General features: G+C 34.8%; 1 protein-coding gene and 1 long non-coding RNA gene across 2 annotated transcripts in view; both read left to right on the top strand.

Moving 5' to 3' along the window:
* LOC140171447 (chondroitin sulfate proteoglycan 4-like) overlaps nucleotides 1-23044 on the top strand; it is a 273253-nt gene that overhangs the window by 207377 nt on the left and 42832 nt on the right.
* On the top strand, nucleotides 13733-15331 carry LOC140172175 (uncharacterized). The gene is made up of 2 exons (XR_011861690.1): nucleotides 13733-14614; nucleotides 14720-15331. It is a non-coding gene; the product is annotated as an uncharacterized lncRNA (long non-coding RNA).

The following is a 23044-nucleotide window of genomic DNA, read 5'->3' as shown; positions in this document are numbered from 1 at the left end:
TGGGGAGACCTGTGGGGTCCTAGAGTCTGGGCTCAAAATCACCAATTTTATATGTATATCTGTGTATAAAGCAATTACATTGAAAAAATATACCTTCAAATTGAACTTCAACAATTAGTAGCCCAAACTTTGAAAGAACAAAGTGTTTTCTCAATTCTGTGACAGTCAGGCATGGGAATTTTCAGGTTTAAACCCCAATTCAGGTTTTTCTGTTGTCCAAATTTTCACACTTTCTTTTAATTTCAGCCCGTTCAACTACATTCTCATCTAAATAATGAACGAGAACATTTACACAACCTTAAGTGAAACAGCAAAGGCTGATGGGATTGTTACATTCCCTCCTGTAGGTGCAAGGACTCATACCTCTTCGCCTCCCCGATCATTGCTCTCTTGAAATAGCCGCCAAGTATCATTTATTAATGCAACGATAAACAAGAACAGAAAAGCTCAGCCAGTCGCCTCCAAGCTTCAATTAAAGAATTACACAGGTTTTTAAGTATGCAACCAAACACTCGTCAAGTGCGAGTGTTATTTTTGCTATAGTACACAGTGCGCTATTTGCTATATTGTGCATATTGCATGAGTTGTAGTTCCCTTAACACCTGTGTAGTTGATACAAAGGTGTGAGGGCCGTCCCTTTAGTAGTAGTTCCTGCATACTTAATGCTGTTCCATTTTACTGTATTCGTTGGTAATTTTTAAAATTCTTTATAGACACTGCAAATATGTTGGGTTAAATGAGAATCATTTTTGGGAAAATTTTAACCATTATTGGCTTAAAATTTGCCAAAATTTATCCAAAATTTGCCAAAGTTTACCCAAATTAGGTATGAGAGGAAAAATATCAAACAACAATTTCAAAATTTTAGATGCATTTTTAGATTGTTACCACCTGTAAAATTCAACCAATTATGTTTTACTTTTGAATTTGAATTAAAGTTCACTACACAAATTCACAAGTTTTTTGAAAGCTCACTAATGAAGAATTTTGATATTTAAAATGGTTGACATAATTTAATTTGGTCATGGTAGGGCAGCCATTTTGTCAAATTGTGTACACATTTAGAAATGTACATCTATAACTTCCTTTGAATCAGGCTGGATGTATGGTCCTAATATTAAAATACTTTTTTATCTGCTTGTTAATTATGTTTGTTTGTATGTTTGTTCGTTTATTACACATATTGAACTATGCAAACTCACAAGTCAAAGAAATTGACATCATAACTTCCAAGATAACATTAAGAATGGCATCTAATGACAAGATTGTATAAGAATAATTTACTATTTGTAACGCATTAAAAAACATTGTGATCTGATAAATCTGGCTGCTGCATGTTCAGGTTTCTTTCCACTCTCTTGTACCATTTTGACCTGAATGGAAATGTAAAATAAAATATAAGGTTAGTGTGCTAACAAAATATTAGATTTCATGTGTTACTGTCTACGTTACCAAGATGTTGTGTCCCAAACCACTTGAAACTTAACACATGATTATACTTTTCTTTTTAGAAGCTTTTTAAATGTGTAAACTCGGATGACCAACATGCTTAAGTTTCTTCGGCACATCGAGAAAATATATCAGAAAACGAGAGAAGAAAAATATGCATGTTGAGGGTCACATCACATATGAGTCCAACCATGGTTATGTAGTAGTGGACTGCAGTGAGGTAAACGAGACCTTAAAAGCTTGCCGTCCGGGCTGCTGCGTGATCGGACTCATTGATTCTGACATTCAAGGTGCGGCACAAATCACAATCTTTGCTGCATTTGAGGCCTCATTTTTGACCTACTTGATGGTTGCTTCTCGGTTTCATTAGATCTACTCCGAGATGCCAATAATATCGTGTCGACAGGTACTTGTCCTTCCAAGGTGCCGAGATATCTATGTGGTTTTTGGTAATCAAACCATCGGGGGTAGAAGTGTGTGTTAGGGTTTAGTAGGGTACATGTAGTCTTACACAAAAACAGAATGTTTCATTTTTTTGTATTGATACATATATTAATCAGGCTAGAAAGCAGAAATGAAAGATTAACATCAGTTTCAAAAAATCCAAAAAAATGGCATTTTTCAACTGATTTTTTCCCAAATAGTTAAAAAGATGGCTGCAATGGAAAAAGGAAAGAGGCAGGGTTGACAAACATGTAGCAATTATGTGGCCTAAGGGCTTGTTATAGTCTAACATTTTTAGGCATTCTTCCATTTCTATTAATGCTAAGTTTTCCAATCTCCAATGCTATTTTAGGTTCTCAGCTGTAATTTTCCTCTCAAACAATTAGCATTGTTTTATGCTTTGTTCTTATTTCCAACATTTTGTTTTTGCGAAAAAACAAAATATCCTTCTGTGTTTATAGCAATGGCAAAATGCATACAAAAACGTCAAACTGTATACTGGCCCTTAGCAGACATTATTGAGCTGAATATCGGCCCTTAGCAGTCCTTATTGAGCTGAATTAAAAAGTATGGCACAGATAGCCTCAATACATCAATTCCAATAACAGCAGACGGGATAGGTGTACATCAAGCATTCAGTGACCTCCATTTTGAATTGGCCACAGACTTAGATTTCAAACATTCATATGTCTGATGTGATCAAGCTAAATGAGTCGCTTGTCGGGAATATTGATTTTGAGATATAGCCAGTAATACCTTTCAACTTCCTTTGTATTTCATTGTTTTGAGCAACACTAAAATGCCAATATCTCAGGAACGATAAGTCCAATTGGGATATGGTTTTCATCATAACAAAGCTCTGAAAGTTGCTCTTCTAATGCAATCAAAAACTGAATTTTGATAATTCCCGACAAGTGACTCATTTCGCTTGATCGCATCACATATTATGAACTTGTTGTCTATATTGTCAAACTCTCAATAGCTTTGGTTTTATGATCACACTGTCATGCAATAACAAAACTCTTGACTTTTATTAATACTTGTTGACTGGACAGTGTAGTGTGGTAGTCAATAATGATTACAACACCTCCAATCCAATGCTTGTCAATTCCTCTTTGAATTTCTTTAAAATGAATTTGAAAGCTGTAATAAACTTAAAAAAGAAGGAAAGTTAGCTATTTTGTGATGTAGTCCAGGTGATGTGTCATGCATTTATAGCCAGTGCAGGTGTCCAATGTTTCATGTATTTGTGCTTGTTTAACAGGCACATGAAAATTATAAGGGATTCTGGCAATAGATGCCACACGGATATCAGCAGTAGAATCGGCATTAGATAACTACTTCATCTACACTGATATCAGCAGTAGATAGCTTGTTCATCCACAATGATATCAGCAGTAGATAGCTAGCTAGTTCATCCACACTGATTTTGGAAGTAGATTATCCAGTATCCACTGATATCAGAATTAGATTTATTAGATAATTAATTTACCATGTTTATCCACACTGATATCAGCAGTAGATAGCTAATTCATCCACACTGATATCAGCAGTGATAGCAACTTCATCCATACTGATATCACCAGTAGATAGCTACCGGTACTTCATCCATTCTGATATCAGCAGTAGATAGCTACTTCATCCATACTGATATCAGCAGTAGATAGCTACTTCATCCATACTGATATCAGCAGTAGATAGCTACTTCATCCACACTGATATCAGCAGTAGATAGCTACTTCATCCATACTGATATCAGCAGTAGATAGCTACTCCATCCATACTGATATCAGCAGTAGATAGCTACTCCATCCATACTGATATCAGCAGTAGATAGCTACTCCATCCATACTGATATCAGCAGTAGATAGCTACTCCATCCATACTGATATCAGCAGTAGATAGCTACTTCATCCACACTGATATCAGCAGTAGATAGCTACTCCATCCATACTGATATCAGCAGTAGATAGCTACTCCATCCATACTGATATCAGCAGTAGATAGCTACTTCATCCACACTGATATCAGCAGTAGATAGTTACTTCATCCATACTGATATCAGCAGTAGATAGCTACTTCATCCATACTTATATCAGTAGTAGATAGCTTCTTCATCCACACTGATATCAGCAGTAGATAGCTACTTCATCCACACTGATATCAGCAGTAGATAGCTACTTCATCCACACTGATATCAGCAGTAGATAGCTACTCCATCCATACTGATATCAGCAGTAGATAGCTACTCCATCCATACTGATATCAGCAGTAGATAGCTACTTCATCCATACTTATATCAGTAGTAGATAGCTTCTTCATCCACACTGATATCAGCAGTAGATAGCTACTTCATCCACACTGATATCAGCAGTAGATAGCTACTCCATACATACTGATATCGGCAGTAGATAGCTACTCCATACATACTTATAGCAGTAGTAGATAGCTACTTCATCCACACTGATATCAGCAGTAGATAGCTTCTTCATCCACACTGATATCAGCAGTAGATAGCTTCTTCATTCACATTGATATCAGCAGTGATAGCTACCTCATCCACACTGATATCAGCAGTAGATAGCTTCTTCATCCATACTGATATCAGTAGTAGATAGCTTCTTCATCCACACTGATATCAGCAGTAGATAGCTACTTCATCCATACTGATATCAGCAGTAGATAGTTACTTCATCCATACTGATATCAGCAGTAGATAGCTACTTCATCCATACTTATATCAGTAGTAGATAGCTTCTTCATCCACACTGATATCAGCAGTAGATAGCTACTTCATCCACACTGATATCAGCAGTAGATAGCTACTTCATCCACACTGATATCAGCAGTAGATAGCTACTCCATCCATACTGATATCAGCAGTAGATAGCTACTCCATCCATACTGATATCAGCAGTAGATAGCTACTTCATCCACACTGATATCAGCAGTAGATAGCTACTTCATCCATACTTATATCAGTAGTAGATAGCTTCTTCATCCACACTGATATCAGCAGTAGATAGCTACTTCATCCACACTGATATCAGCAGTAGATAGCTACTCCATACATACTGATATCGGCAGTAGATAGCTACTCCATACATACTTATAGCAGTAGTAGATAGCTACTTCATCCACACTGATATCAGCAGTAGATAGCTTCTTCATCCACACTGATATCAGCAGTAGATAGCTTCTTCATTCACATTGATATCAGCAGTGATAGCTACCTCATCCACACTGATATCAGCAGTAGATAGCTTCTTCATCCATACTGATATCAGTAGTAGATAGCTTCTTCATCCACACTGATATCAGCAGTAGATAGCTACTTCATCCATACTTATATCAGTAGTAGATAGCTTCTTCATCCACACTGATATCAGCAGTAGATAGCTACTTCATCCATACTGATATCAGCAGTAGATAGCTACTTCATCCATACTGATATCAGCAGTAGATAGCTTCTTCATCCATACTTATATCAGCAGTAGATAGCTACTTCATCCACACTGATATCAGCAGTAGATAGCTACTTCATCCATACTGATATCAGCAGTAGATAGCTACTTCATCCATACTGATATCAGCAGTAGATAGCTTCTTCATCCATACTTATATCAGCAGTAGATAGCTACTTCATCCATACTTGTAACAGCAGTAGATAGCTACTTCATCCATACTTATATCAGCACTTTCTGGCTTTTTTGTAGAAAGAATTTGAGATTTTGTGAATAAATTTGATAAAATATTGTGGAACAAATTTGATTGAATTTTCATCACATTCATTCCTTTTCGATGGGCAAGAATATTGGATTTGAAAAAAATTGAAAAAATGCTTGATTTATTTTTGGTTGTTTACATTATGATGCTATTGCATAGAATATGGACATAGAATGTTCTGTTGATTCTATGCATTTGCCACATCAATAAATCTAAACAGACGCCAGCCTATTATCAATTACATAGTGAGTGTGTGACATTGGATCGTATCAGAGATGGATGACAGTCACCTTCTGATGTAGACAATGATATCCAAGAAGTTTTTTTGAAATAGCAATATCCTTACTGCAAAACTCTCAAAGCATCAATTGCAATGCTAGCAATATTGAGCTGTACCAATGTCAAAATGCATCATTTTGCTCCCAAAACTATAATTTTATTATATATTTTTTTCCAAATTGATGGATTTGCTAAATAAATGCAAGAAAAATACTGCTTTGATTGTGCAATGTTTCCAGGGTAATTAACATTTAAAGTACACTTAAACATGAAACCATGTGCAAATATTATTTGTAAGGCTTTGCACACAGGTACTACTTCTAACATATAAATTGTCTTCTTCAGTCTCAGATATAATTATTATTATCTAAAGATCTTAAATAGTACTACCCATGTTTTTACTAATTTGAAAGCATTTTAGGTTTAACTTTGAATATACAAATAAGTTATAATTTGGCAAATTCTTTACTTAAAATTATAATAATTGGTAAAAACATAATGAAATAAGTTGCTGTAATCATCACATCGCACTCCAACAGGTTAACATTATTTGAAGTACTATGTTAGTCGCAGGATATCGCCCACACAAACACATCACGGCAAGAGAGATAATATCCGCAAAATAACACGAGAGATGATTTGCTTCATTTTTATTTTATCTTCTCAAAGAAGACACGGAGCAGTGTATAGCTTCCTGCTACTCTACTGAAGTTGAAATTGGTTGATTTGCTATTTTATCCCTTTAGGGCTGTTCTCTATATTATTATCATTATTTAGGTGTCATTCTCATGAGAGATGCAAAGAAGAGTGGATGTTGTCTATAATTTCACTATCATGCAATAAAGATGTTCTTTGAGTACAAGGATCTCTCAATTTGGTTGAATTTTTAAAATTAAGCTTAGTTCTTTACAGGGTGGGTGTGCAAAGAGGAGATGAAGGTAAATAATATAGAAAGTACTCGCTAATCTCATCTCATCGGAGAGTGAAAAATTGACATTTATCTGTTATGATAAATTATAAAATTATTTTGTACTTTGTTTCATATCTTCTTATGCGATGTTAACCCTTTTTCTGTTTGGTATATCAAGTAGAGTTCAGATTTTATCATTGTATATTAAAAAAATTACAGAATTTTGATTTATTGTGACCATATTTGAATTGTATATGAAAAATGCATTCAAATGAGTAACAACATGCCTAGTGTTTGTGTTGTATGTTTAAAAGCAGGATGTTACAGTTTTGAGAATAATATTCAAAAAGTAACTTCTTATTAAGGTGGAAAACGTTTCAATGGCTTAATACAAAGCTTACATGTCAGTGTTATTCAAGTTCACTGAATTATGTTATCTATATCATAAAAAGGATAATTTTTGTGGGGTTGAATTTTCATCATTTTAACAGTTCTGAACAGTTATGTGGATTATTTTATTCACAGTTTAAAACAGTTCTGTATTGAAGCCTTTGGGTTAAAAATATATTTGTAGTGTTTTAAATTCACAGTTTTAATTTAGAAAAGTGTAAAATTTAAACCCCCACGAAAATTACCCATTATGCTGTAAATACATTATTCAATGATTAATCATAAATCAAAACTAATCTCAGAAGATGAGATACAAAAAATCTGATGACATTTAACGTCATCGTACGTTGACCGGTAACTGGATGTCAGGTTGTGTTGTGTTTTTACGTAATCTAAATTTGTAATCTGTCGTAATATGCGCCTTTCTCTTTCTACACGGCCCACTCAGATTTGCTACACGAGCTGGACAGTAGGATCTATAGTCTGTCCCACTTCAAAATTGACAAAATTGACACCAGTGTAAAGTGAGAATAAACCAAACTACAAACATCCCAGATTGAGAAGGCCATTAGGGCTTTACACTCTGTTTCACATAAAAAAAGCCATATTTCATATCAGTGCAAGCAACTGTACGGGAAAACACAGATTTGCTGTTATAACATTACTGAATACTATACTCTCTCCCACATATTAAAAAAATTTGTCAAAGATTCAAATTATGCTCAATTTTTTTATATGAGTGTGACATCGAGCTCTATATTTAGTTCCTCATGAAATATGCCAAGCTTCAGGTGCAAAATATGATTTTTCCTACAGAAACTGTTTGATGGATCCAAAGCCTAATCTTATTGTCTGAGTGGAGATGGCTACAAGGATATGTAAAATATATAAGGAGATAATCATGAACTTGATGAAAAGTCACACTTTTACAAATGAGCAAATTTTATCAATTTTTTGACCTGTAGGCTACTTTGGTTGTCCACGTGCAACTAGTTATAGCTGTGGGTTTCTATAGGTTATGCTTGGACAAGAGAAAGGATACACAGTCCTCAAGGGAGATTCACTGAAGCATTTGATCACACCACCAATGCCCCATAGGACAGCTGATGCATCCACAGGGTGAAACCAATGTATGGTCAAGTCAAATTGCTTGCATGACACTTGGACTTGATAATATGCTTACCCAGTTATGGACTCTAATCTGGTCTCAGGAATGGGTTTTTTGGTTGAAATCCATACACCCCTATGGAAGACATATCCTTATCTTCCACACAGGGAGTGTGGATTTCAAATGGGGTTACCTAAATGGGTAACTCCATTTAAAATCTGCACCCCCTGTGTGGGAGATTGAGGACATGTCTTCTATTATGGTTGTATGGATTTCATCTGCAATCGCCTAATATGGACTCTACTATGGCCTCATGATTTAACACTTTGATGTCTGTGAACTGTTGGTCTAGTTATCAATAAGTGAAATGTTTTTTGATTTTTTCAAAAATCAACATATTTTAGAATATTTTTAAGGAAATTCATCAAGCCAATTTCTCAAAATAGTACCCAAGTATCTGTCACTCCTGTTTCAGTGACTCTTCGGTTTTAAAGGTGACAACATTTTAGATCATTTTAATCTATTGTGAGATTTATTGGGTGGTTTACCTGAGCTTCAGAACATAAGATCTTAATTATAACGGTCACTTTCTTGTGAACCTTAACTACATTAGACGCTAGATAAATTTCTATGGTTTATCGGTAATTGAATTTCTACAGGCAGGTGGGTCCTAACATAAGAAAATGATTAAGATTTTTGTTAGGTGAGAATGTTTCAAATTTTGTGGGTATATTGGTTTTACATTGGTGAGAATAATCCGAAAAAAATTGTGTGTGGGTGGCTAACAAATTGTTTGACACTTTTTTCATGTGGGTTTACCACACTATGCCTGTTAGAAATTTTGGACGGCATACACAAAGAGACATCTTCCATGTTCAGGGTTGCCAAGGCTGTGATTTGGTAACCTAATTGGGTGGCTTTGACCTTTTGCTGTCTCAAAGAAACCCAATTTTTAAGAACAAACTTTTTAAGACTTTGGCTCTTGTGACTTTCGATCCCGCTTTCGATAGTTTCCTGTTCCATAAGCACAATTCATAACCTCATTAATAAACGCGATGCGTGCGATCCAATCATATTTTATTATTTGCGACAACGCGAACGCAAATCGCGGTCATTAATATAATCTCACAATTGACCGCAAAATGCGTAATTGTTCCAATGTCGCACACAATTGACTTCTGCGTGCGCGGTATTGTGCGTCCAACAAACTGCGCCAGGCTGGCTGTCAGATTTGGATTGCGCGCTACCATATTTGCACAGATTGTGATACGCACTTTTGTTATTGGTCGTTCTGTTTTAGCCTGGTCGATTTTTGGCAAGGGAAGATGTAAAAATCATCTATTTTTATAAACTTTTGAGCAAAATTTTGTGTTATTTTGTAAGGTGAAGAGATTAAAGTGACGGGTATGAATGAGGTTAATAACTTTGCATCGGTAATATATGGCATTGAAAAATCTAAACATTTTAGGACCTCGGAATATCCTCGGGGCTACGCCCTCGGGATATTCCTCGGTTCCAAAGGCAAAATGTTTAGATTTTTCACAATGCCTCCAAATAACCGATGCGCAGTTATTAACCTCTAAATAGAAACCAGTGGTTAAGAGAAAAATTTGGTGATTTGAACCACTATGCATGTGGACTGATACTATTGGCATCCCTGCATGTAGTTAAGCATGATTACTCTAGGGACTTTGCTTTCATCACTTCAAATTTCAAAATCAATTCAGATTCAACTTTTCTTTCAAAATCTTGTTGACCTATTCAAGAACCTGGCAATATGACCTGACCAGTTGGCATTATAGAGTATCTGAGAGATATGAAAGTATTACTAAATATCTCAAAAATAACTTCTAAGATATTATGGCAGTAAGAAGCAATTTGAAGAACATCTGATGGTCTGAAGTAATGCTATGCATGTTTATACTCTTTCAAATGCATCAGTTGCATGGAAATCATTAAAGTGATTGACAAAATTGTGTCATTTTGATGCACTTTGGCTGAACATCTTTTTAGATAGAGTTGGGTTGGGCCCATAGAGCAGGTTTTTTTTTTGCCTTATGGAGTTAAGGGCACTTCATGTACCAGTAATTCCTGCAACAGAGAAAAACTTTTTTATGAATTAAGGATAAAACTTATTCTCATTACATATTTATTAGAATCAAATATTGACAGAAATGAAGATAACAGCAGTGCTAAACAAATTCGAAACTCCATTCAATTGTATGTTGCTGTAAGTTAATGTCCATACCAACAGAAGCTTCCACCTAAATTGTCCAATTATAAGTCTTAAATTAAGCTGTTTCAAGCCTTTCACTTTCAGAGTACTTTCATTCGAAAATGTCACATAAAAATCTCGCAAATAACTGCTAGTATAGTACCTTTAAATGTCACATCTTTAATTACAGTAGTTCTGGCAAGCAATATTTGTTTATTTCATTTTGTGTTTTGTCATCAGTGTGTTTCAATTTAATTAAGATGGATGAGGACTTAGCAGCAATGACACTTGTTTGTATCCAACTCAGGTCACTCAGACTTTGCTCAAGTCTTGTGTACTGTTAATTATAAATCCATGCAGGGAGTTGAAAAGTCTTAGCTCAAGTCTTTATTTTTTTAATTAAATTTGGAAAACAATTGATTTTGATGTTGCGTGTTTTTGAAATTTTGCAAGCAAGATTGATGTTTGTAGTGAGGCGATATGGATGGTTGTTTTGTTAGAAGATTTTTTTTTTCACTCTATTTAATATGTAAAAAGTAATTTTTAAAAAGATTCTTCTCTTGTGTAATACCTCTCCATCATGTGATAACATTTTCTTTATATCATAATATAAGCCAATGTGATTCCCATATATAATTTCAAAATCACACAAGTAACATCACATATTCAACATTTGTACGTGAAAGTTATTATCAAATTCACATTTATTTCATTTCTGATATTAGACTATTCTAATTGTAATCCATACACCCCCTGTAGAAGACATGACCTTAATCTCGCTCACAGGGGGTGTGAATTTCAAAAAGAGTCACACATTCAGGAAACCCAATTTGGAATTCACACTCCTTTTGTAGAAAATTAAAATCATACCATCCATAGGGGGTGTATGTATTCGAACTGGAACAGCCCGTTTATACCTATGCATCATATTTCCTCTTACACATTAATAAGTAGATGAAGTAAAAAGGTAAACCTTAATCCTAACAGGGGAAAACGTTGAGGAGTCGGATCAACCTAAGATTACTCGTACATAGACCTAAGATTTCAAGTTCCTTCAACATGAAACTACACTGTAAAAATTGTGTCTTTGCAATAATGCCTTGCAATTTAACATTGTGTACAATGATAGAAAACATAATCAGTTGTCTTGTCTAAAAAGACATGTCATGTAAAGCCTAGGTTTTAGACACTTCTCCAATAAGACACAAAGTTCTGTCTCTACACATTAATGATCCTGATGAACTTAATCAAGAATAATCCAGACATCTTCATTCAAGACAAATTTCAAATGCTAATTGAGTCATTTGAAGCCAGTTTCGATACATTTTGATTTTTTTGTCTTCTGGCAAGACATGACTTGCTGGATGACATGTCCCAATGGGCTATTCCAGTTGAAATCCACACTACCCCTGTGGAAGATTTATCTAAAATCTTCCACAGAGGGAGTATGAGTTTTGAATAGGATATATAGTTGGCTAACTTCCATTTGAAATGCTCACTCCAGCTGTGGAAGATATAAGGTAAAGCCATAATACATGGAGTATGGGATTCAAAATGATTATCCCTGCCAATTGCATTTGAAAAACATACTCCCCCTGTGGAAGATATTTCTTAAATCTTCCACAGGGGTAGTGTGGATTTTAACTGGATTAGCCCAATTAAGCATACATCACTTATATTGTATTGTATATTTTTTTTATTTTTGAGGAATTGTCTGTTTGCAAAATATTGCCAAAAGCTTACCGAGACACCATTTTGACAGTGTATTCACCAGGTGCAGAGTTAAAACATTTTTTGTTAAAAATTGATTAATTATTAAGAATTAGGGTTTGTATTTGTACTCCTGAAATACAGAGAAGATAGCATACCTTACCCATAATCCTTTGCAACATGATATACCACCTCATTTCATCAAATGACACTCCTATTACTTGTTAAAAGCTCCCTTTGTTTTCATGTTAAGAATAGACTGGTTGAGCTTGGGTCAATAGTCAAGAAATAAACATTTTGCAAGATCTGGATATGCGCTGTTCATCGAGGAATGACACTGTTGCAGACAGCAAATCAGTACAGACAATTGAAATGGAAGAAATGCATTATGGGAAGTGTAAGATATTTTCACTGCCTGAAATATATCTTATATCAAAAACTTGATCCCTACTATATCAGATGTAAACTAAAATAAGTAAAAAGTCATAAAAAATAAAGCAAAAATGTAGGAGGCGATTTCAATAATGCTCTATGTGCAGACAAGTTGTCGAATTGTTTGAATTAATTTTTGATGACTTTAGCAATATTAATGTTACTTTTTTTCTTGCAGATTTAGTTTGTTGCCTAGGGCAACGATAAATATGGATCTATTTAATTCAAAAACACCTGGTCAGTAACCCTTCTCTGTCTGAAATCTTTTGTTTTAACAGCGACTGCTGACTAACAAACATAAATTTTGTATTGGACAAACACGTGAAAAAAAATGATCAAATTGCCAGGTTGGAATGATTGCACGCCTCATGTCGTCAAATAAGAAAACATTGATGGTTATATCTGCTTTTTGTCTCGCCTGAATGTTCAGGGAGAGACTTAGTAATCACTATGGTGTGTGTGTGTCCGTGTGTGTGTGTGTGTGTGCGTGTGTGTGTTCGGAAAAAGCTTGTGAACGCGTTATCTTGAGAACCGTAAGTGCTATGATGATGAAACTTTATAGGGGTAGCATGACCAGAGGGTGTCGACCTGATTAGATTTTGAGCGCAAAATATGGTAATTAAGTACCTAATTTGCATAATTTATGCGTAATAAGCAAAATACCTTGTGAACAGATTATCTGGAGATCCGTATGGGGTACAGTGACGTAACTTGGTGGGGAGTAGCGTGGCCAGATGTTCTCGACCTGATTAGATTTTCAGCGCAAAATATGCTAATTAAGTACCTAATTTGCATAATTTATGCGTATTTGATGCGTATCAAGCAAAAAAAACCTTGTGAACAGCTTATCTGGAGATCCGTATGGGGTACAGTGACGTAACTTGGTGGGGAGTAGCGTGGCCAGATGTTCTCGACCTGATTAGATTTTCAGCGCAAAATATGCTAATTAAGTACCTAATTTGCATAATTTATGCGTATTTGATGCGTATCAAGCAAAAACCCTTGTGAACAGCTTATCTGGAGATCCGTATGGGGTACAGTGACGTAACTTGGTGAGGAGTAAGCGGGGCCAGAGGTTCTCGACCTGATTAGATTTTGAGCGTAAAATATGGTAATTAAGTACCTAATTTGCATAATATATGCGTAATAAGCAAAATACCTTGTGAACAGATTATCTGGAGATCCGTATGGGGTACAGTGACGTAACTTGGTGGGGAGTTGCGTGGCCAGAGGTACTCGACCTGATTAGATTTTCATGAGGTCAAAGGTCACATACAAGGTCAAAGGTCAACTGAGGTCACCAAATCTTTTAATAATTATATTTCAACTGTGCATCACATATCCCAATAACAGCTTGATCGGTCATGTAATTAAGGAAATATGACGACTTTAAGATAGTCGCTTTCTTTGTAAAGTATAGCAAAGTAGCACTTTCAATGAGTGATAACTCGTAAAGGAAGCATCTTTCTGTTTTGATTTATTTGATGAAATAGTTCTTTGGTATTGCCAAATTTGATTTTTCAGCGCAACATACTTTTTCCATTTTCGTTAGGTCAACGGTCACATACAAGGTCAAAGGTTAACTGAGGTCACCAAATCTTTTAACACTTAATTTTCAACTGTGCATCACATATCCCAATAACAGCTTGATCGGTCATGTAATTAAGGAAATATGACGACTAAGATAGTCGCTTTCCATGTAAAGTATAGCAAAGTAGCACTTTCAATGAGTGATAACTCGTAAAGGAAGCATCTTTCTGTTTTGATTTATTACTTTGATGAAATAGTTCTTTGGTTTTGCCAATTTTTGGAAGGTCATTACGGGGTCATCCGAGGTCACTCAGGGGTCATCTGAGGTCAAGTTATTAAAAACTCGTATGGGCATGAAACTTGGTGGGTACAGTCATCATTTAAAGCCAAATTTTTGGAAGGTCATTTTGGGGTCACCAGGGTCATCTGAGGTCAAATTAGTAAAACTGTCGTATGGACATGAAACTTGGTGGGTACAGTCAACATTTAAAGCCAAATTTTTGGAAGGTCATTTTGGGGTCACCAGGGTCATCTGAGGTCAAATTAGTAAAAACTGTCGTATGGACATGAAACTTGGTGGGTACAGTCAACATTTCAAGCCAAATTTTTGGAAGGTCATTTCGGGGTCATCTGAGGTCAAATTAGTAAAAACTGTTGGATGGACATGGAACTTGGTGGGTACAGTCAACATTTAAAGCCAAATATTTGGAAGGTGATTTCGGAGTCCCCAGGGGTCATCTGAGGACAAATTAGTAAAAACTCGGATGGGCATGAAACTTGATGGGTACAGTCAACATTTAAAGCCAAATTTTTGGAAGGTCATTTCGAGGCCACCAGGGGTCATCTGAGGTCAAATTAGTAAAAACTGTCGATGGGCATGAAACTTAGCACGAGAGGTACAGTCAACATTTAGAGCCAAAATTTTAGGTCATTTCAGGGCCACCAGGGGTCATCTGAGGTCATATTAGTAAAAACTGTTGCATGGGCATGAAACTTGGTGGGTACAGTTACCATCGGCCAGATAATCGTGCCCAGCCGATAACCGCCAAATTCATTTACCTCTCTACCAACAGTTATCGCAAAAGCAGGCGGTCACAAAAGCAGGCGAGACTCGTGGTTCGAGAACCGCCTTGTGTTACTTGAGAACAAACGTGAAAAGAATAGCTAAAAAGTACAGGATAAGATTGGGAATTCAGGAACAACAACGGACATCGTCCCGGCCATGTCGTCGTTTGGCGAGATTGAATGATTGTGTGACCTCTCAATTGCACGTCTAAGTCAACAGAATTGAAATGAATCTTTTGCATCAGTGCAAGGCATATGCGTTTTCTGTAAGCTTACACCGAGTCTCATTATGCTAGGATTGTTGACTTTGGTGTTACTGTTTGTGCTATGTGATTGAATGGAAATAGTTGTCTCTGTCCTACTCTGTGGACAGACAGTAAAAAAGAAGGCAATATAAGAAAGTCTCGAAATGAAAATTCAGATTGGCAAATTTAACCCCATGAGAACTACCTGCCGATTGGCCAAAAAGAAGTTTTCATTATCAATTGGACCAATCAGCAACATTGTTAGAATAATTTCACCACACAAAAAAATGGGGTGAAATATTTGCAAAGCTCCATTCTGATTGGTAATTAAAGTGAAGATATCATGTAATTGACCAATCAGAGGCAATGTTAGATCGGCAGGTAGTGCTCAGGGGTTAAAATATATTTGTATGAATATTGAGATTTTGTTTGTGGATGGGGTGGAGAGGAAGAAGCCAAACAATAAAATTTCTGAAATATATTTTTGTTGAATGTAGCGAGAGTTAAGAAAAAGTGAATTTTTATTTATCACGATTTAAACATAAACATGAAAGAAATTAAGGGAGCATAAAGAAATCTTAATTTTGAATTGTAAATAATCTGTTGCAGACATGAAATTGAGACTTTGTAAACAAAACTGTAAAGGATACTTATATCTGTTCATCCACAACAACAGTTTGTTTAGTAAAACTAAGCTTAGAGCAGTGGTCAGAACTTTTGATCTTGCAATATTAAATCTGAATTTGTTTGGTGCCACATGTGCAGAATTGTTCAGTGATTATGTCTGGAGGTGGGTAAAGTTTGTTCGGCTTATAAATATAATAGGCGAAAAAAATAAAAAGACTCATAAGGCACCAGAAACAAATTTGTTCGATCTTTGCATCGACCGTCGATCCTGCTTCGATGCTTGTTATTAATGAACTATCAACTAATTAATTCCGTTTTTTAAAGTTGCAAATCTTTTAAAAACTAGATTGTCTCAGCAGCAGGGGACATTAGGCTGTCATGTGCATCTAGGTGTAGAGGCTTATCCTCTTATTCCCACTTGAGCATTCTCAAGTACACTTAAAGTGTTTTGGTCTCCTGGTCAATTCAGTTTTAATTTAGGGGTTGTTGTTATGTTGTTATAGCAACAAGCTCAGTTTTTCTGTCCAGTCAGCTGTCACTTTAGTGGTGTGCAGCCATTCAGGTCTCCTGTCTTATTTTTTAATTCCTTTGTTATGTCCATAGTTCACCTAGTGAATGCACTTGCAATTGTTCCTTCGATCTTGATGGACCAAAAAATTTTGTGCTCTTGGTAGTGAAAAAAGATTACTAGTAGCTAGTTTGGTAGTAATCTATAAAGTATATGCTTGATAACTATACATTACTGCATCAGTGGATGTTCATATTTCATTAATATTTAAGTGTATAGAAGCGATATTCAGCATCCACAGAGCAGAACTGGTTTTGTCATTTTCATGGTGGAATTGGCCATCTACATCTACATCTAACATCTAAAGAAATACTGGACAGGACAAATTGGTATCGACGTCCAGACTCTGGTGGCATCACAAATGTCTAAAAACAACTCAACTGAGGGTGCATAATCCAAAGGTGCGCATAAAAACAGTGACTGGTGCAGAGTGACTTAGTTTGATGAGGCTGGGTTTGAATCCACTGTCTCGACTGTGTACAGCTGAGCTGAGTGTGTCTGTATGCTCCAGACCTTGGTGTTGAACAATTTGCTTGATGTTGACTCATGGATGATGGATGCAGGAAGTATGTTCCACTGGGTGATGGTGCGGGGGTAGAAGCTATACATGGTTCTGAAGCCATCGGCTTCACATTGCTTACAAAGAGGCAAGTAGTCTAAACATTTCTCCGTAAATGCTTTGTTGACACTGAGACAAATCAATTAAGTATTTTATATGTCTTAGTGTTAGTCGATTAAATGTAAGTCGGCAGAAACTTTCTAAAATTTGGGTGGTGGCTTTATCGCTAAATCTTTTAATTTGCTTGTTTGCATTTTTTATCACGATTTGAATACGATAATAGATTAGGCAATGACAGTTGTTTATATTATAAATTTTCTGCCATTATTAGCTCATGCATTACCAGTATGATAAGATGACATATTAACTCACATATTGAGTATCATTTAATGGATTACATGTTGCTCGAAAAGAAATGGTCAACGTGCAAATCAGACAGAGTATTTGGACATGTTCTATTAATGGGATGGAGATACATATTTATTTGTCAGGCGAATGTAAGCCTTAAAAGTTAAGATTTGTATCATGGTTGCATACCTTATCTGCATGCAAGTCAGTTATTAGTAAATAAAATCTAGAAGTTATATCTTGGATCAGGCTTACATACCAACCATTAATATCAACATAATAAGGTACAAAGGTATCAAACAATGGGGGAAAGCACATATAGTTTTCTTCTCTTTGCTGTTTTTTTTTTTTTTTGGTTATATTTCAGAAGTGTCTTCCGCTGATATTGCACATCAATTGCGTTGAGGATTGCATCATATGTGGCTTGCGATGTGAATAGACCCATAAGTTACTCAAGCTGACTAGTTACATTCTCGGCCATGGCAGCAATACGTCGCTTAAATATTCAAGAAAGAAAAGATAACGGAGAATGATAATCCTGCAATAACACATTTGGCAGAAAGTAAATTCAGCAGAATTGAGATGTCAATTTACATGTGGTATGCATCAGCATATTTCTTCAGCTCAACAGGTATCGAGAGGAATAAAGTTTTGTTAGAATTAGCTTCTTATTCTTCCACAAGCAAGAAGAACAATACAAGACGAAGTTGAAATTGTTATGACAGTAGCTGATGACGTTCATTTCACTTTAGATGAACAATTTAAATTGGCATCGGATACCATTACTAATGATTTTCTTCTGTCATAAAACTTGGCGAATATCCCGTTTTACGATATCAGTCGTTATTCTTCAGCAAAATACTGTTAACTATTATAGACTTGCAATTCCCATGATTTCTGAAATCTAACTCGGAATACAAATAGAGACTATACATGTACATGTGCATTATATGTAAATTAGATACATTTCATATTGCATAGTTTTACAGAACTATTGGCTTCAATGAAATACCGGTTAAATTTAAAAAACAAGGTATATTTTAATGCATCAATACTTTATCAACCTGATATGATGTCCTTAATGTATGTCTTTTGCTATGTACAAATATAAAACCATTTTAGTCTTATGGGATGTTGTTCATCATGAAAACCAAAATTTATAATCTAAAAGACAATGAAGTTAACGCTTTCTAGGACACACTTTTTACATGCCCTAAGGTGTAGAAAAGAATTGCAAAATATAAGAGACTAGGTCGATATTACAAGGGACACTTTGCATCAATTATGCATACAGCACAAGTTGCATAATGATTATAAATAGGTCCAACTTTTATTTCACAGTGATTAATATTGTCTTAAAATATGAAATATGTAGGCCCTACTTTGCATCATTTACGCATACAGGATAAGTTGGATAATGACAGTATATAAATGATGGTATTTATCAATGATGTAAAAATATGTCTATTATAATAGGTTCAACTTTCTTTTCACAGTAATTTAAATTGCTTTAAGATTGAATATAGGCCCTATTGGATATTACTATTTATCAATTTTGCATTACTTATCAATAAAGAGGAACACAGTCATAAATATAGAAGTCTAGATTAGTGTTCCAGGATGATGGTGGCTTGCAAATACAAGTATAAGCACACACGACATGCAAGATGTGAAACATCATAATAAGCTTGTCATTATAAATTATAATCAAAATAATTAATGAATGGATGTAAAAGAGTAGCTTAAAAACAGACCAGACATCCAGTTTGTAAAAAACAAAAAAAAAAACAAAACAAACAAAACAAACAAAAAACAACAAAAACGAAACAAAACAAAAATAGATATAAAATTTAATTTCTAACAATAACGGTCCTTACATTATTTATAGTTGGTAGAATGTGGAACATATTTAATATTCGGTGGGAAATTAAATATTTGCATTAAATTGCGTTCAAGTAATTCAAACTTTGTATTATTTGATGCTTTCGTTCATATGGATAAGAAAGCAACATTGTGTAAGGTAATTAAAAATATGAAAACATATATATATATATTTTTTTTTTAAATGTATTTATGCCTTTTGCCCTTTTATGTATAAAGGACCCCTTTGGAAATAAGCCTTTGGGCTTAAGGGGCTATCCTGTGATATCTCCTTGCTTTGTTTTTCATGTGTATTTTATGTTATTTATCTTAATGCATTTTATATCTATTTACCTTGTATTGTTGTATGTGCAATATGGAGATACGGAATAAAATCAAATCAAATCAATCAAATCAAAGAGGAATAAAAGATCACAAATGATACCAAGTTTTAAAAGGGTAGGTGATTATTGAATATTCATAGAACACTTCAATGATTGATTAATTTGTGGTACAGATAATATTTTTTTTCAATTCTTGAAAAAATTATTAGTAGATAACTGTTCCGATTTCTACTAGTATAATTTTGCTGTACTACCGTGTTTAAAGGGGTATTAAGTTTTAACATTATCATTTCATTTCAATATGTTATAAAACTTGTAGTTGTTTTTTCTGGAGCATAATTGATCAATTTGTGTAACAGATATCTTTTTTTGAAAAAAACAAAACAAAAACAAAAACAAAAAATTATTAGTAGATACCAGTTCAATTTATTATTGCTGTACTACCATCTATAAAGGGGTTATTAAGAGCTTTTAACATTGATAATTGTGGATGATTAAACATATTCAGTGAACACACTTAAGATTATTTATGAGATTATTAGCTTTGGTAACTTATTTCATTCATCTGCAAGAATTTTTAAGTTAGCAGTGATAAAATTATTCTCTGGGTTACCATTCATTGGTAGTGAATTACTTTATTTTATAAATGTCACTTTTAAAATTGGGTCAGGTAGGCCCCTTTCATGATCTGTTATCATTAATGGGTCTTTGAAATGGGAGCTACAGTAATACTTTGTGTGGCTCAATTGTTAAATAGCGATTTGTTATCATTTCTTTCAAAATTTGCCATTTACAGCTACTTATGGTTTTGTTCTCAAGATCAAATAAGATGAAAATATCTCTAGATAAATACATTTCAAGGTTAGAATCAGTTAAATAAACTGAAATTTGATGCTTATGTCAATTTGCACATCATGTGAATATTATCATGTGAATTACTTCATACTGTACACTATTCTGTCCATCCTTAAGTATGTATTTGATAACTTACACTAAACAGGCTTGGAAAATGCAGCAAGCAATATTGTATGTAAAGCGATATCTAGCACAATTAATGGTGCTATCTAATCATGCTAATTGTATAATTTATATATGTTCATATTATGTACATTTCATATAATTATAGAGAGTATATATATATAGAGAGAAAAACTACATATATTTCTATTCATTATGTTAACACCAAACAAACAAATAAAAATCTGGTTGCTATGGCTTGTGCACAACTATTATTATAGGTTTAAGGTTAGTTGCCTGAGCTTGACAACTTATTAAAGTAATATTTATACAATTGCAGTCTTCTTTCCTAAAAGTTTGTCATATTTATAGCGTATTCATTTTTGGGCTTGGTGCATTTAATACAAGTATCATTATACCTATACACCTGTATGCTATTATAATAGATCCCTGTTTAGTTGTTTCATAGAACATGTGGTTTAAATTACAAAATAAATTGCCCCTTTTGATTTAATAATATTTGTTGGGTGTATGGGGTGTTGCAATATTTTCCTATGTTTTCGGTACAGGCTGTACATAAATCTTTGGTGTATATACTATATTTTCCTCACTGATCATCAATAGAGATTTTGTAAGAAAACCACTACATGTGTAAATAAAAATTTTCAGCAGCTGATTACTGGCTGACATCAAGATGATGGTGGTGTGGCTGCCCCATTTAGATATGACATCTTTCATTGGTCCTCAGAGGGGTTGGATTGGTTCAGGACTCATCTGGAGCATCCTGAGGCTTTTTGCTTTTCCACCTTTGTGCATTTGATTTGAGGGAGGGGAGGGGGGAGGGGAGAGGGGGGGGTTAATCAAGTTTCTCCATTGAGAAACTTGGTTGGCATTGTTTCTTCTTTTTGAGATTTCTAATTATTTAATTGCGTTAAAAATGCTGTTTTCCAATCCAATCCTCTGTTTGATCCAAAGATGTATCTGTTTAAGATATGCTTAAGATTTGCTTAAGATGAAATTTGGTTAAATGTGATTCAGAAGTCAACTTTTGTTTGTCCAGCCTATATGGTTGGCTTGTACACATTTTTCCAATAATTCGTGTATTTATTGATTTATATGAAGATGATAAATAATTCCAAATGCTTGCTGCAATTAATCATCTCAATGTATATAATTTGTTTAATTGATATGAAATCTGTTATTATCTCAATATAGTATTAATTTCTATGAGATTGTGAAATTATTATAAATAAGCTTATGTGTATTAAATGGTCCTCATGATCGTGGGGGCAATGCGGAGTCTATTCTTTGTGTTGTTGTGCTTTCCTGCTGTCTCGAGACAATTCCGTTTTTAAAGTTGCAAATCTTTTAAAACTAGATTGTCTCAGCAGCAGGGGACATTAACTGTCATGTGCATCTAGGTGTAGAGGCTTATCCTCTTATTCCCACTTGAGCATTCTCAAGTACACTTAAAGTGTTTTGGTCTCCTGGTCAATTCAGTTTTAATTTAGGGGTTGTTGTTATGTTGTTATAGCAACAAGCTCAGTTTTTCTGTCCAGTCAGCTGTCACTTTAGTGGTGTGCAGCCATTCAGGTCTCCTGTCTTATTTTTTAATTCCTTTGTTATGTCCATAGTTCTCCTAGTGATGCACTTGCAATTGTTCCTTCGATCTTGATGGACCAAAAATCCCACCCACCCTCCCAAAAGCTGGAAGGGTGATTCAGTAACTAAATATGGTTAAAGATACTCCAATAAAATGGTATGTCCAATTATGCTGCTTTATGCTTAAAAATAGAGGCTTTGTATGGAATTTCTTGAAATGGTATGTCCAATTATGCTGCTTTATGCTTAAAAATAGAGGCTTTGTATGGAATTTCTTGAAATCTTGAAGAATATCATCAGTAGATTGTCTCCACTTTCTACTGTGTTTTATAGAAGGGAATGAATGCTTTGTATGGAGTTTCTTCAAAACATGAAGAATCTTGTAAGTAGATTGTCTCCACTTTCTACTGCGTTTTTATAGAGGGTGGTGGAGTTTCTTCAAAACCTGAAGAATCTCGTCAGTAGATTGTCTCCACTTTCTACTGCGCTTTTTATAGAGGGTGGTGGAGTTTCTTGAAACCTGAAGAATCTCGTCAGTAGATTGTCTCCACTTTCTACTGCGTTTTATGGTATTGATTGGTTTTATTGGGCTATTGAATGCTTTGTATGGAGTTTCTTCAAAACCTGAAGAACCTCGTCAGTAGATTGTCTCCACTTTCTACTGCGTTTCACGGTA

This window comes from Amphiura filiformis, chromosome 15, assembly GCF_039555335.1.
Source record: "Amphiura filiformis chromosome 15, Afil_fr2py, whole genome shotgun sequence".
In the NCBI taxonomy this organism is placed as follows: domain Eukaryota; kingdom Metazoa; phylum Echinodermata; class Ophiuroidea; order Amphilepidida; family Amphiuridae; genus Amphiura; species Amphiura filiformis.
This window is presented reverse-complemented; position numbering and strand designations above follow the sequence as displayed.